We start from the raw sequence: 11283 nt of genomic DNA on the forward strand, positions 1-11283 counted from the left end.
GTCTTCTTCTTCTTCTTCTTCTTCTTCTTCTTGTCCTCCCCTTTTTCTTCTTCTCCCCCCTCCTCTTCTTCTTTTCTTCTAATAATTTTTTCAAGAACTATACTACGAACTAACTAAAAGAACATGTGGTGCCCCCATGTTTGGTTTTGGTAATTGATGACAATCTCTATGGATTAATGGTTGTCTTGAATTATATTTGAAGGTTTTGTCCATAGGCTTTTCTTGGAATACATGTGTTGGTTTCAAGGAGAGGTTGTGTCGACCAAGGTGCTATTCAAGGAATTACCTAAAGATTGGTCTTGTGAGAGGTTGATCAAGACTAAGTAAAAGAGTGAATCAAGTTGATCAACATATGAAGCATACAAGATGTACCAAGGGATCAAGTGATCCCATGGTATGGTAAGCATTGCCCATTATGCTTTGTATTCTAACCCATGGTATTCGTGAGAGTTCTTTGTGGGGTTAGGTTGCGGTGTGCAAGTTTAAGTGGACCATCATGAAGAGATCAAATGCTTGAAGTTTGCCGTTCATTTTGGTGTCAATGGACTTGTGAAGATGTGCTGAAGAGTGGCTCACCCATAGTGGAGTATGGGGCAGCAATCATCCAGTCTTCATTGACCCAACATAATCAAGAAAGGTGGTCCATCTTGAGGAGGACGAGATCGTCATCATCTAGCTCAAGTGGACCATGTGCAAGGCAAAGGTTTGCCCTTGATAGGTTTTCTATTTTACCGGTCTCATGGTGGTAGTTGGGAGACCGGGTTTTAGGATCGATTGCCATACTATCAAGGGGGGATCTCGATGAGTAGCTTGATCGTATCATTTGTAGAGAGCTCAAACCATTGCATCCTTGCATCATCTTTCTTGGTTCTTGTTTGGTTCTCTTTGTGAGATTTGGAGCTTATGGTCATCTTGATGACAAGCTCGAGTTCATCGAAAATGGAGTTCACATGCATCTTCTATGATGTTTTCAATGTTGGAGGTTCTGCCGGTTCTTCTTTGATGTTTGCTACGCATTGTCTTGTATCCAACAAGCTTGAGTTTGCTCAATTCGGAGCTCATTTACAGAAGTTAAGGCATTTCTATTTTTATTGGACCCGTCTGTTGTCTTAGCTGCGTTTTGAAGGCATCCAAGTGCTAAAGCCTCTGTGGCATGCGGTAGTACTGCTCAACTGAGCGGTAGTACCGCAGGGGCCAGCGGTAGTACCGCTCCTGGTGAGCGGTAGTACCGTTGCCTCTAGCCCAGAACGTTGGCACGCACGGAAGTAGGCACGGAAGTAATTTTTTACTTCCGCGCCCTACGCGGTAGTACCGCTCCTGGTGAGCGGTAGTACCGCTGCCTCATGTCCTGGCGCTGTTGTGTGGTAGTAGGAGTGGATGTAATTTTTTACATCCGCCCTCACGCGGTAGTACCGCTCCGTGTGAGCGGTAGTACCATGCCGACCTTTTCTCGTAGCTAGCTCCAACGGTTGTAGGCGCGGCAGTTATTTTTTTCTCTGGTCGCGCGGTAGTACCGCAAGGGCAGGTGGTAGTACCGCTCCTACAGAAGTACTTCCCTGTTGCCCCTTTGCAGTGTTGTTTCTTTGGGCTTTTGCCGCCCAAGAGGTGGTACTGCTACCCCTAGCGGTAGTACAGTGAGGTCAAGTGGTAGTACCGCTCTATGCGGGCTGTGAGGATAACGTTTGGATTTTTCCCCACCTATAAAAGGGGGTCTTCTTCCCCAATGGACCTTATCTCTTTAGCTCGAGTTCTTCCCTCATTGTTGACCTTCTTCGAGCTTGCTAACTCTCAATCCCTCCAATGATTCTTGCTAGTTCTTGAGGGAAAAGAGAGAGGAGATCTAGATCCATGTTTCCACCAATCACTTTCTCCTCTAAGTGAGGGGAACCCCTTGGATCTAGATCTTGGAGTTCTTCGTGTTCTTCTTTCGTTCTTCCTCTAATTTTCTTCCCCATTAGTTGCTTTGGTGGGATTTGGGAGAGAAGGACTTGGGCACTCCGTGTGCCCTTGCCATTGCATTTGGTGCATCGGTTTGAGTTCTCCACGGTGATACGTGGAAGTGAAGTTTGAGAAGCTTATTACTCTTGGGTGCTTGGTACCCTTGAGCTTGTTCCTCTTGGGTGCTTGGGCGCCCTAGACGGTTGGTGGTGTTCAGAGCTGAATCATTGTGGTGTAAAGCTCCGGGCAAGTGTCGGGGTCTCCAATTAGGTTGTGGAGATCACCTCGAGCAATTTGACGGGTACCGGTGACCGCCTCCAAGGGTTGCCAAAGTGTACGGGTTCGGTGATCGCCCCCAAGAGTTGCCATTTGTACGGGTTTGGTGACCACCCTCAAGGGTCCCTGCTACGTCTTGAGCTAGCATTGGTTTTCCCCGAAGAGGAGAGGGTGATGCAGCAAGTGTAGCGTAAGTATTTCCCTCATTTTTTGAGACCAAGGTATCAATCCAGTAGGAGGCTCCTCAAAAGTCCCACGCACCTACACAAAAAAACTGAGAACTCGCAACCAACGCAATAAATGGGTTGTCAATCCCTTCACAGCCACTTGCGAAAGTGAGATCTAATAAAGATAGTATGATAAGATAGATATGTTTTTGGTATTTTATGATATAGATGCAAGAAAAGTAAAGATGCAAATAAAAGTAGATGCAAATAAAAGATGCAAATATGATAAGAGATAGACCCGGGGGCCATAGGTTTCACTAGAGGCTTCTCTCGAGAGCATAAGTATTACGGTGGGTGAACAAATTACTGTCAAGCAATTGACAGAAAAGTGAATAATTATGATGTTATCTAGGCATGATCATGTATATAGGAATCACATCCAAAACAAGTAGACCGACTCCTGCCTGCATCTACTACTATTACTCCACACATCGACCGCTATCCAGCATGCATCTAGAGTATTAAGTTCATAAGAACGGAGTAACACATTAAGCAAGATGATATGATGTAGAGGGATAAACTCATGCAATATGATATAAAACCCATCTTGTTATCCTCGATGGCAACAATACAATACGTGTCTTGCAACCCTTTCTGTCACTGGGTAAGAACACCGCAAGATTGAACCCAAAGCTAAGCACTTCTCCCATGGCAAGAAAGATCAATCTAGTAGGCTAAACCAAACCGATAATTCGAAGAGACTTGCAAAGATAAATCAATCATACATAAAAGAATTCAGAGAAGATTCAATTAATAACCATAGATAAATCTGAACATAAACTCACAATTCATTGGATCTTGACAAACACACCGCAAAAAGAGATTACATCGAATAGATCTCCACAAGAGAGGGGGAGATCATTGTATTGAGATCCAAAAACAGAGAAGAAGCCATCTAGCTAATAACTATGGACCCGTAGGTCTGAGGTAAACTACTCACAACTCATAGGAGGGGCAAGGATGTTGATGTAGAGGCCCTCCGTGGTCGATTCCCCCTCCGGCAGAGTGCCGACGAAGGCTCCAAGATGGGATCTCGCGGATATAGAAGGTTACGGTGGTGGAAATTGTGTTTCGTGGTGCCCCTGGATGTTTTCGGGGTCCGTAGGTATATATTGGAGGAAGAAGTACGTTGGTGGACGCCCGAGGGGCCCATGAGACAGGGGGCGCGCCCTACAGGGGGGCGCGCCCTCCTATCTCATGGGGCCCTTGGAGCTTTCTTGACTTGCACTCCAGGCTCTCCGGATCAGATTTGTTCCAAAAATAACGCTCCCAAAGGTTTCATTCCGTTTGGACTCCGTTTGATATTCCTTTTCTTCGAAATACTGAAATAGGCAAAAAAAACAACAATACGGGTTGGGCCTCCGGTTAGTAGGTTAGTCCCAAAAATGATAAAAATATGTAGAATAAAGCCCATAAGCATCCAAAACAGGTAATATAATAGCACGGAACAATCAAAAATTATAGATACGTTGGAGACGTATCAAGCATCCCCAAGCTTAATTCCTGCTCGTCCTCGAGTAGGTAAATGATAAAAAGAGAATTTTTGATGTGGAATGCTACCTAGCATAATTCATAATGTAATTTTCTTTCATTGTGGCATGAATGTTCAGATCCAAGTAATACAAAATAAAAGTTCATATTGATATAAGAAATAGAAATACTTCAAGCATACTAAACAAGTGATCATGTCTTCTCAAAATAGCGTGGCCAAAAGAAAGTTATCCCTACAAAATCATATAGTCTGGCTAAGCTCTATCTTCATCACACAAAGTATTTAATCATGCACAACCCCGATGATGAGCCAAGCAAATGTTTCATACTTTAATAATCTCAAACTTTTTCAACTTTCACGCAATACATGAGCGTGAGCCATGGACATAGCACTATATGTGGAATAGAACGGTGGTTGTGGAGAAGACAAAAAAGAAGAAGATAGTCTCACATCAACTAGGCGTATCAACGGGCTATGGAGATGCCCATTAATAGATATCAATGTGAGTGAGTAGGGATTGCCATGCAACAGATGTACTAGAGCTATAAATATATGAAAGCTCAACAAAAAGAACTAAGTGGGTGTGCATCCAACTTGCTTGCTCACGAAGACCTAGGGCATTTTGAGGAAGCCCATCATTGGAATATACAAGCCAAGTTCTATAATGAAAAATTCCCACTAGTAAATGGAAGTGACAACATATGAGACTCTCATGAAGATCATGGTGCTACTTTGAAGCACAAGTGTGGTAAAAGGATAGTAGCATTGTCCCTTCTCTCTTTTTCTCTCATTTTTTTATTTGGGCCTTTTCTCTTTCTTTTTATGGCCTCTTTTTTTTTTAATTTCATCCGGAGTCTCATCCCGACTTATGGGGGAATCATAGTCTCCATCATCCTTTCCTCACTGGGACAATGCTCTAATAATGATGATCATCACACTTCTATTTTTTTTACAACTCAACAATTACAACTCGATACTTAGAACAAAATATGACTCTATATGAATGCCTCCGGTGGTATACCGGGATATGCAATGAATCAAGAGTGACATGTATGAAAGAATTATGAACGGTGGCTTTGCCACAAATACAATGTCAACTACATGTTCATGCAAAAATCAATATGACAAAAGTAATGTGTGTCATATGAACGGAACGATGGAAAGTTGCATGGCAATATATCTCGGAATGGCTATGGAAATGCCATAATAGGTAGGTATGGTGGCTGTTTTGAGGAAGGAGTATGGTGGGTGTATGGTACCGGCAAAATTTGCACGATACAAGAGAGGCTAGCAATAATGGAGGGGTGAAAGGAGTGTGTATAATCCATGGACTCAACATTAATCAAAAGAACTCATATACTTGTTGTAAAAATTTAGAAGTCATCAAAAACCAAAGCACTACACGCATGCTCCTAGGGGGATAGATTGGTAGGAAAATACCATCACTCGTCCCCGACTGCCACTCATAAGGAAGACAATCAATAAATAAAATTGTGCTCCAACTTCATCACAAAGCGGTTCACCATACGTGCATGCTACGGGAATCACAAACTTCAACTCAAGCATTCTTTAAATCCATAATCACCCAACTAGCATGACTTTAATATTACTACCTCCATATCTCAAAACAATTATCAAGCATCAAATTGATCATAGCATCCAATTCACTTTATATGATAGTTTTTATTATACCCAACTTGGATGCTCATCATTCTAGGACCAAATTAAAACCATAGCAAATACCATGCTGTTCTAAGAGACTCCCAAAATAATATAAGTGAAGCATTAGAGACTAGCAATTTCTATAAAATTAATCCACCACCATGCTCTAAAAGATATAAGTGAAGCACTAGAGCAAAAACTATCAAGCTCAAAAGATATAAGTGAAGCACATAGAGTATTCTAGCAAATTCTAATCAAATAGGCTTCTCCAAAAAGGTGTGATACAGCAAGTATGATTGTGGTAAACTAACAAGCAAAGACCAATATAATACACGACGCTCCAAGCAAAACACATATCATGTAGCGAATAAAAATATAGCTCCAAGTAAAGTTACCAATGAACGAAGACGAAAGAGAGGACGCCTTCCCGGGGCATCCCCAAGCTTAGGCTTTTGGCTATTCTTGAATATCTTGGGGTGCCATAAGCATCCCAAATCTTAGTCTCTTGCCACTCTTTATTCCATAGTCCATAAAAGCTTTACCCAAAACTTGAAAACTTCACAACACAAAACTCAACAGGAAATCTTATAAGCTCCGTTAGTGAAAGAAAACAAAATCACCACATAAGGTACTGCAATGAACTCATTCTTTATTTATTTTGGTGTTAAACCTACTGTATTCCAACTTCCTTATGGTTTATAAACTAATTTATTAGCCATAGATGCATTGAAATAAGCAAACAACACACGAAAAACAGAATCTGTCAAAAACAGAACAGTCTGTAGCAATCTGTAACAAACGCAAACTTCTGGAACTCTAAAAATCCTACCAAAATAGTAAGTACTGTAAAATTTGTTTATTGATCATAAGCAAAAATAATGAACGCAAAATCTATTTTCTGTGATTTAATGAATTTTTTCTCATGAGCGCTAAGTTTCTGTTTTTCAGCAGAATCAAATTAACCATCATCATAGTTTACCCTATAGGTTCTACTTGGCACAAACACTAAACAAAAGATAAAAACACATCTAAACAGGAAGTAGAAACAAAATTTAACACTAAACAGGAACAAAAACAAAGAACATAAAGAAAATTGGGTTGCCTCCCAACTAGCGCTATCGTTTAACTCCCCTAGCTAGGCATAAAAGCAAGGATAGATCTAACGAGTGCCATCTTCGGCACTTCATTCATAAGTAGCACGCATGATAGATTCATAAGGTAATTTGACTTTCTTTCTTGGAAAGTGCTCCATGCCTTTCTTTAAAGGAAACTGGAATCTAATGTTCCCTTCCTTCATATCAATAATCGCACCAATCGTTCTAAGGAAAGGTCTACCAAGAATAATAGGGCAAGAAAGATTGCAATCTATATCAAGAACGATGAAATCTACGGGCACCAAATTTCTATTAGAAACAATAAGAACATCATTGATCCTTCCCATAGGCTTTTTAATGGTGGAATCTGCAAGGCGCAAATTTAAAGAGCAATCATCAAGATCATGGAAGTCTAGAATATCGCATAAAGTTTTCGGAATTGTGGAAACACTAGCACCCAAATCACACAAAGCAAAACACTCAAAATCTTTAATTCTAATCTTTATAGTAGGTTCCCACTCATCATTAAGTTTTCTAGGTATAGAAACTTCCAAATTAAGTTTTTCATCATAAGATTGCATCAAGGCATCAACAATATGTTTGGTAAAAGCTTTGTTTTGACTATAAGCATGAGGAGAATTAACAACGGATTGCAACAAGGAAATACAACCTTTTAAAGAACAATTATCATAATCAAATTCCTTGAAATCCGAGATAGTAGGTTCAACATTATTAGAAGTTGAAGATTCTCCAATCTCTCTTTTACCAAATTTAGCATTAAGATCTAAAGATTCCGAATTTTTGGGACGCCTTCTAGGCAAAGTTGATTCGCCATCACCCCCATAATCATCAAAATTCATATTGCAAAACATAGATCTAATAGGAGACGTATCAATAACTTTAAGATCCTCATCATTATTTTCGTGTTAATTAGAAGAACACGCTTTTATAAAGCTTTCCTTTTTAGCATGCAATCTAGCGGTTCTTTCCTTGCACTCGTCAATGGAGATTCTCATTACTTTGAGAGACTCATTGATATCATGCTTAGGAGAAGAAGATCCAAGTTTAAGAGAATTAACATCAAGCAAAAGTCTATCAACGTTCCTAGCCAAATCATCAACTTTGAGCAATTTTTCTTCAAGCAAAGCATTAAAATTCTTTTGAGAAATCATAAATTATTTCACACTATTCTCAAAATCAGAGGGCATCTTATTAAAATTACCATAAGAATTATTGTAGGAATTTCCATAATTATTAGAGGGATTACTAGGGAACGGTCTAGCATTAAAATTTCCTCTATAAGCATTGTTTCCAAAATTATTCCTATTCACATCCATAGACTCATTATTATTCTCAATCAAAGAAGACAAAGGCATATCATTGGGATCAAGAGGAGTATTTTTAGTAGCAAACATCTTCATAAGTTCATCCATCTTTCCACTCAAAAAATTCATTTCTTCTATAGCATGCACTTTTTTACTAGAAGATCTTTCGGTGTGCCATTGAGAATAATTAGCCATAATATTATCAAGCAATTTTGTAGCATCTCCTAATGTAATTTCCATAAACGTGCCTCCCGCGGCCGAATCTAAGAGATTTCTAGAAGCAAAGTTCAAACCGGCATAAAATTTTGTATGATCATCCATAAATTCAAACCATGAGTAGGGCAATTGCGAAGCATCAATTTCATTCTTTCCCAAGATTGGGCAACATGCTCATGATCAAGTTGTTTAAAATTCATAATATCGTTCCTAAGAGTGATGATCTTAGCGGGAGGAAAATACTTAGAGATAAAAGCATCTTTTCACTTGTTCCAAGAATCAATACTACTTTTAGGCAAAGACGAAAACCAAACTTTAGCACGATCTCTAAGTGAAAACGGAAATAACTTCAATTTGACAATATTGTTATCTGTATCTTTCTTCTTTTGCATGTCACACAAATCAACAAAATCGTTTAGATGAGTGGCGGCATCTTCACTAGGAAGGCCGGCGAATTGATCTTTCATAACAAGATTCAGCAAGGTAGTATTGATTTCACAAGACTCAACATCATTAAGAGGAACAATCGGATTACTAAGGAAATCATTATTATTGGTATTCGAGAAATCACACAACTTGGTATTATCTTGTGCCATGGCAACAAGTAATACAACACACAAGCAAACAGAAAATGGCAAACAGAAAAAGGCGAGCGAAAAGAGAGGAGGAGAAGATTGGGAAAGAGAGGGCGAATAAAACGGCAAGGGTGAAGTGGGGGAGAGGAAAACGAGAGGCAAATGGCAAATAATGTAAATGCGAGGGAGATGAGTTTGTGATGGGTACTTGGTATGTCTTGACTTGAGCGAAGACCTCCCCGGCAACGGCGCCAGAAATCCTTCTTGCTACGTCTTGAGCTAGCGTTGGTTTTCCCTGAAGAGGAGAGGGTGATGCAGCAAGTGTAGCGTAAGTATTTCCCTTAGTTTTTGAGAACCAAGGTATCAATCCAGTAGGAGGCTCCTCAAAAGTCCCACGCACCTACACAAACAAACTGAGAACTCACAACCAACGCAATAAAGGGGTTGTCAATCCCTTCACGGCCACTTGCGAAAGTGAGATCTAATAAAGATAGTATGATAAGATAGATATGTTTTTGGTATTTTATGATATAGATGCAAGAAAAGTAAAGATGCAAATAAAAGTAGATTGAAAGCAAATATGATAAGAGATAGACCCGGGGGCCATAGGTTTGACTAGATGCTTCTCTCGAGAGCATAAGTATTACGGTGGGTGAACAAATTATTGTCAAGCAATTGATAGAAAAGCGAATAATTATGACATTATCTAGGCATGATCATGTATATAGGCATCACATCCAAAACAAGTAGACCGACTCCTGCCTGCATCTACTACTATTACACCACACATCGACCGCTATCCAGCATGCATCTAGAGTATTAAGTTCATAAGAACGGAGTAACGCATTAAGCAAGATGATATGATGTAGAGGGATAAACTCATGCAATATTATATAAACCCCATCTTGTTATCCTCGATGGCAACAATACAATACGTGTCTTGCAACCCTTTCTGTCACTGGGTAAGAACACCGCAAGATTGAACCCAAAGCTAAGCACTTCTCCCATGGCAAGAAAGATCAATCTAGTAGGCCAAACCAAACCGATAATTCGAAGAGACTTGCAAAGATAACTCAATCATACATAATAGAATTCAAAGAAGATTCAATTAATAACCATAGATAAATCTGAACATAAACTCACAATTGATCGGATCTTGACAAACACACCGCAAAAAGAGATTACATCGAATAGATCTCCACAAGAGAGGGGGAGATCATTGTATTGAGATCCAAAAACAGAGAAGAAGCCATCTAGCTAATAACTATGGACCCGTAGGTCTGAGGTAAACTACTCACAACTCATAGGAGGGGCAAGGATGTTGATGTAGAGGCCCTCCGTGGTCGATTCCCCCTCCGGCAGAGTGCCGGTGAAGGCTCCAAGATGGGATCTCGCGGATACAAAAGGTTACGATGGTGGAAATTGTGTTTCGTGGTGCCCCTGGATGTTTTCGGGGTCCATAGGTATATATAGGAGGAAGAAGTACGTCGGTGGACGCCCGAGGGGCCCACGAGATAGGGGTGCACCCTATAGGGGGGGGCACTCCCTCCTATCTCGTGGGGCCCTCGGAGCTTTCTTGACTTGCACTCCAGGCTCTCCGGATCAGATTTGTTCCAAAAATAACGCTCCCGAAGGTTTCATTCTGTTTGGACTCCGTTTGATATTCCTTTTCTTCGAAATACTAAAATAGGCAAACAAAAAAAACAATACGAGTTGGGCTCCGGTTAGTAGGTTAGTCCCAAAAATGATAAAAATATGTAGAATAAAGCCCATAAGCATCCAAAACAGGTAATATAATAGCATGGAACAATCAAAAATTATAGATACGTTGGAGAAGTATCAGTCCCTTAGTGGAATCACAGCATCTTGCATTGTGCGAGGGCGTGAGGAGATTACGGTGGCCCTAGTGGCTTCTTGGGGAGCATTGTGCCCCCACACCGCTCCAAACGGAGATTAGCATCCGCAAGGGTGTGAACTTCGGGACACATCATCGTCTCCGCGTGCCTCGATTATCTCTTACCCGAGCCCTTTACTTATGCACTTTGTGATAGCCATATTGTTTCTTGTCATATATCTTGCTATCACTTAGTTGTTTATCTTTCTTAGCTTAAGTTGTTGGTGCACATAGGTGAGCCTAGTTGTTGTAGGTTTTTTGCTTGACAAATTAACCGCTAGGTTTATTCCGCATTTTTTCAATCCTAAACCGTAATTATTTTGAAGCGCCTATTCACCCCCCTCTAGGCGACATCCACGATCTTTCACTAACCTAACTAACCTAGAAACTAACCTAACTAACCTAGAACTAACCTAGAAAATCAAACTAACCTAACTAACAGTACTAACTAACCTAATTACTAGCAGTAGAAAAGAAACATGGGGGAGCTCACCGGAGTGGGTCAGCGGGGCATCGGGGCGGCGGGGTGTTGGGGCGGCTAGGGCGTCGGGACGGCGGGGCGCCTTGTTGTGAAGGCGGTGGGG

Source organism: Triticum aestivum, chromosome 2B (assembly GCF_018294505.1).
Source record: "Triticum aestivum cultivar Chinese Spring chromosome 2B, IWGSC CS RefSeq v2.1, whole genome shotgun sequence".
Classification (NCBI taxonomy): domain Eukaryota; kingdom Viridiplantae; phylum Streptophyta; class Magnoliopsida; order Poales; family Poaceae; genus Triticum; species Triticum aestivum.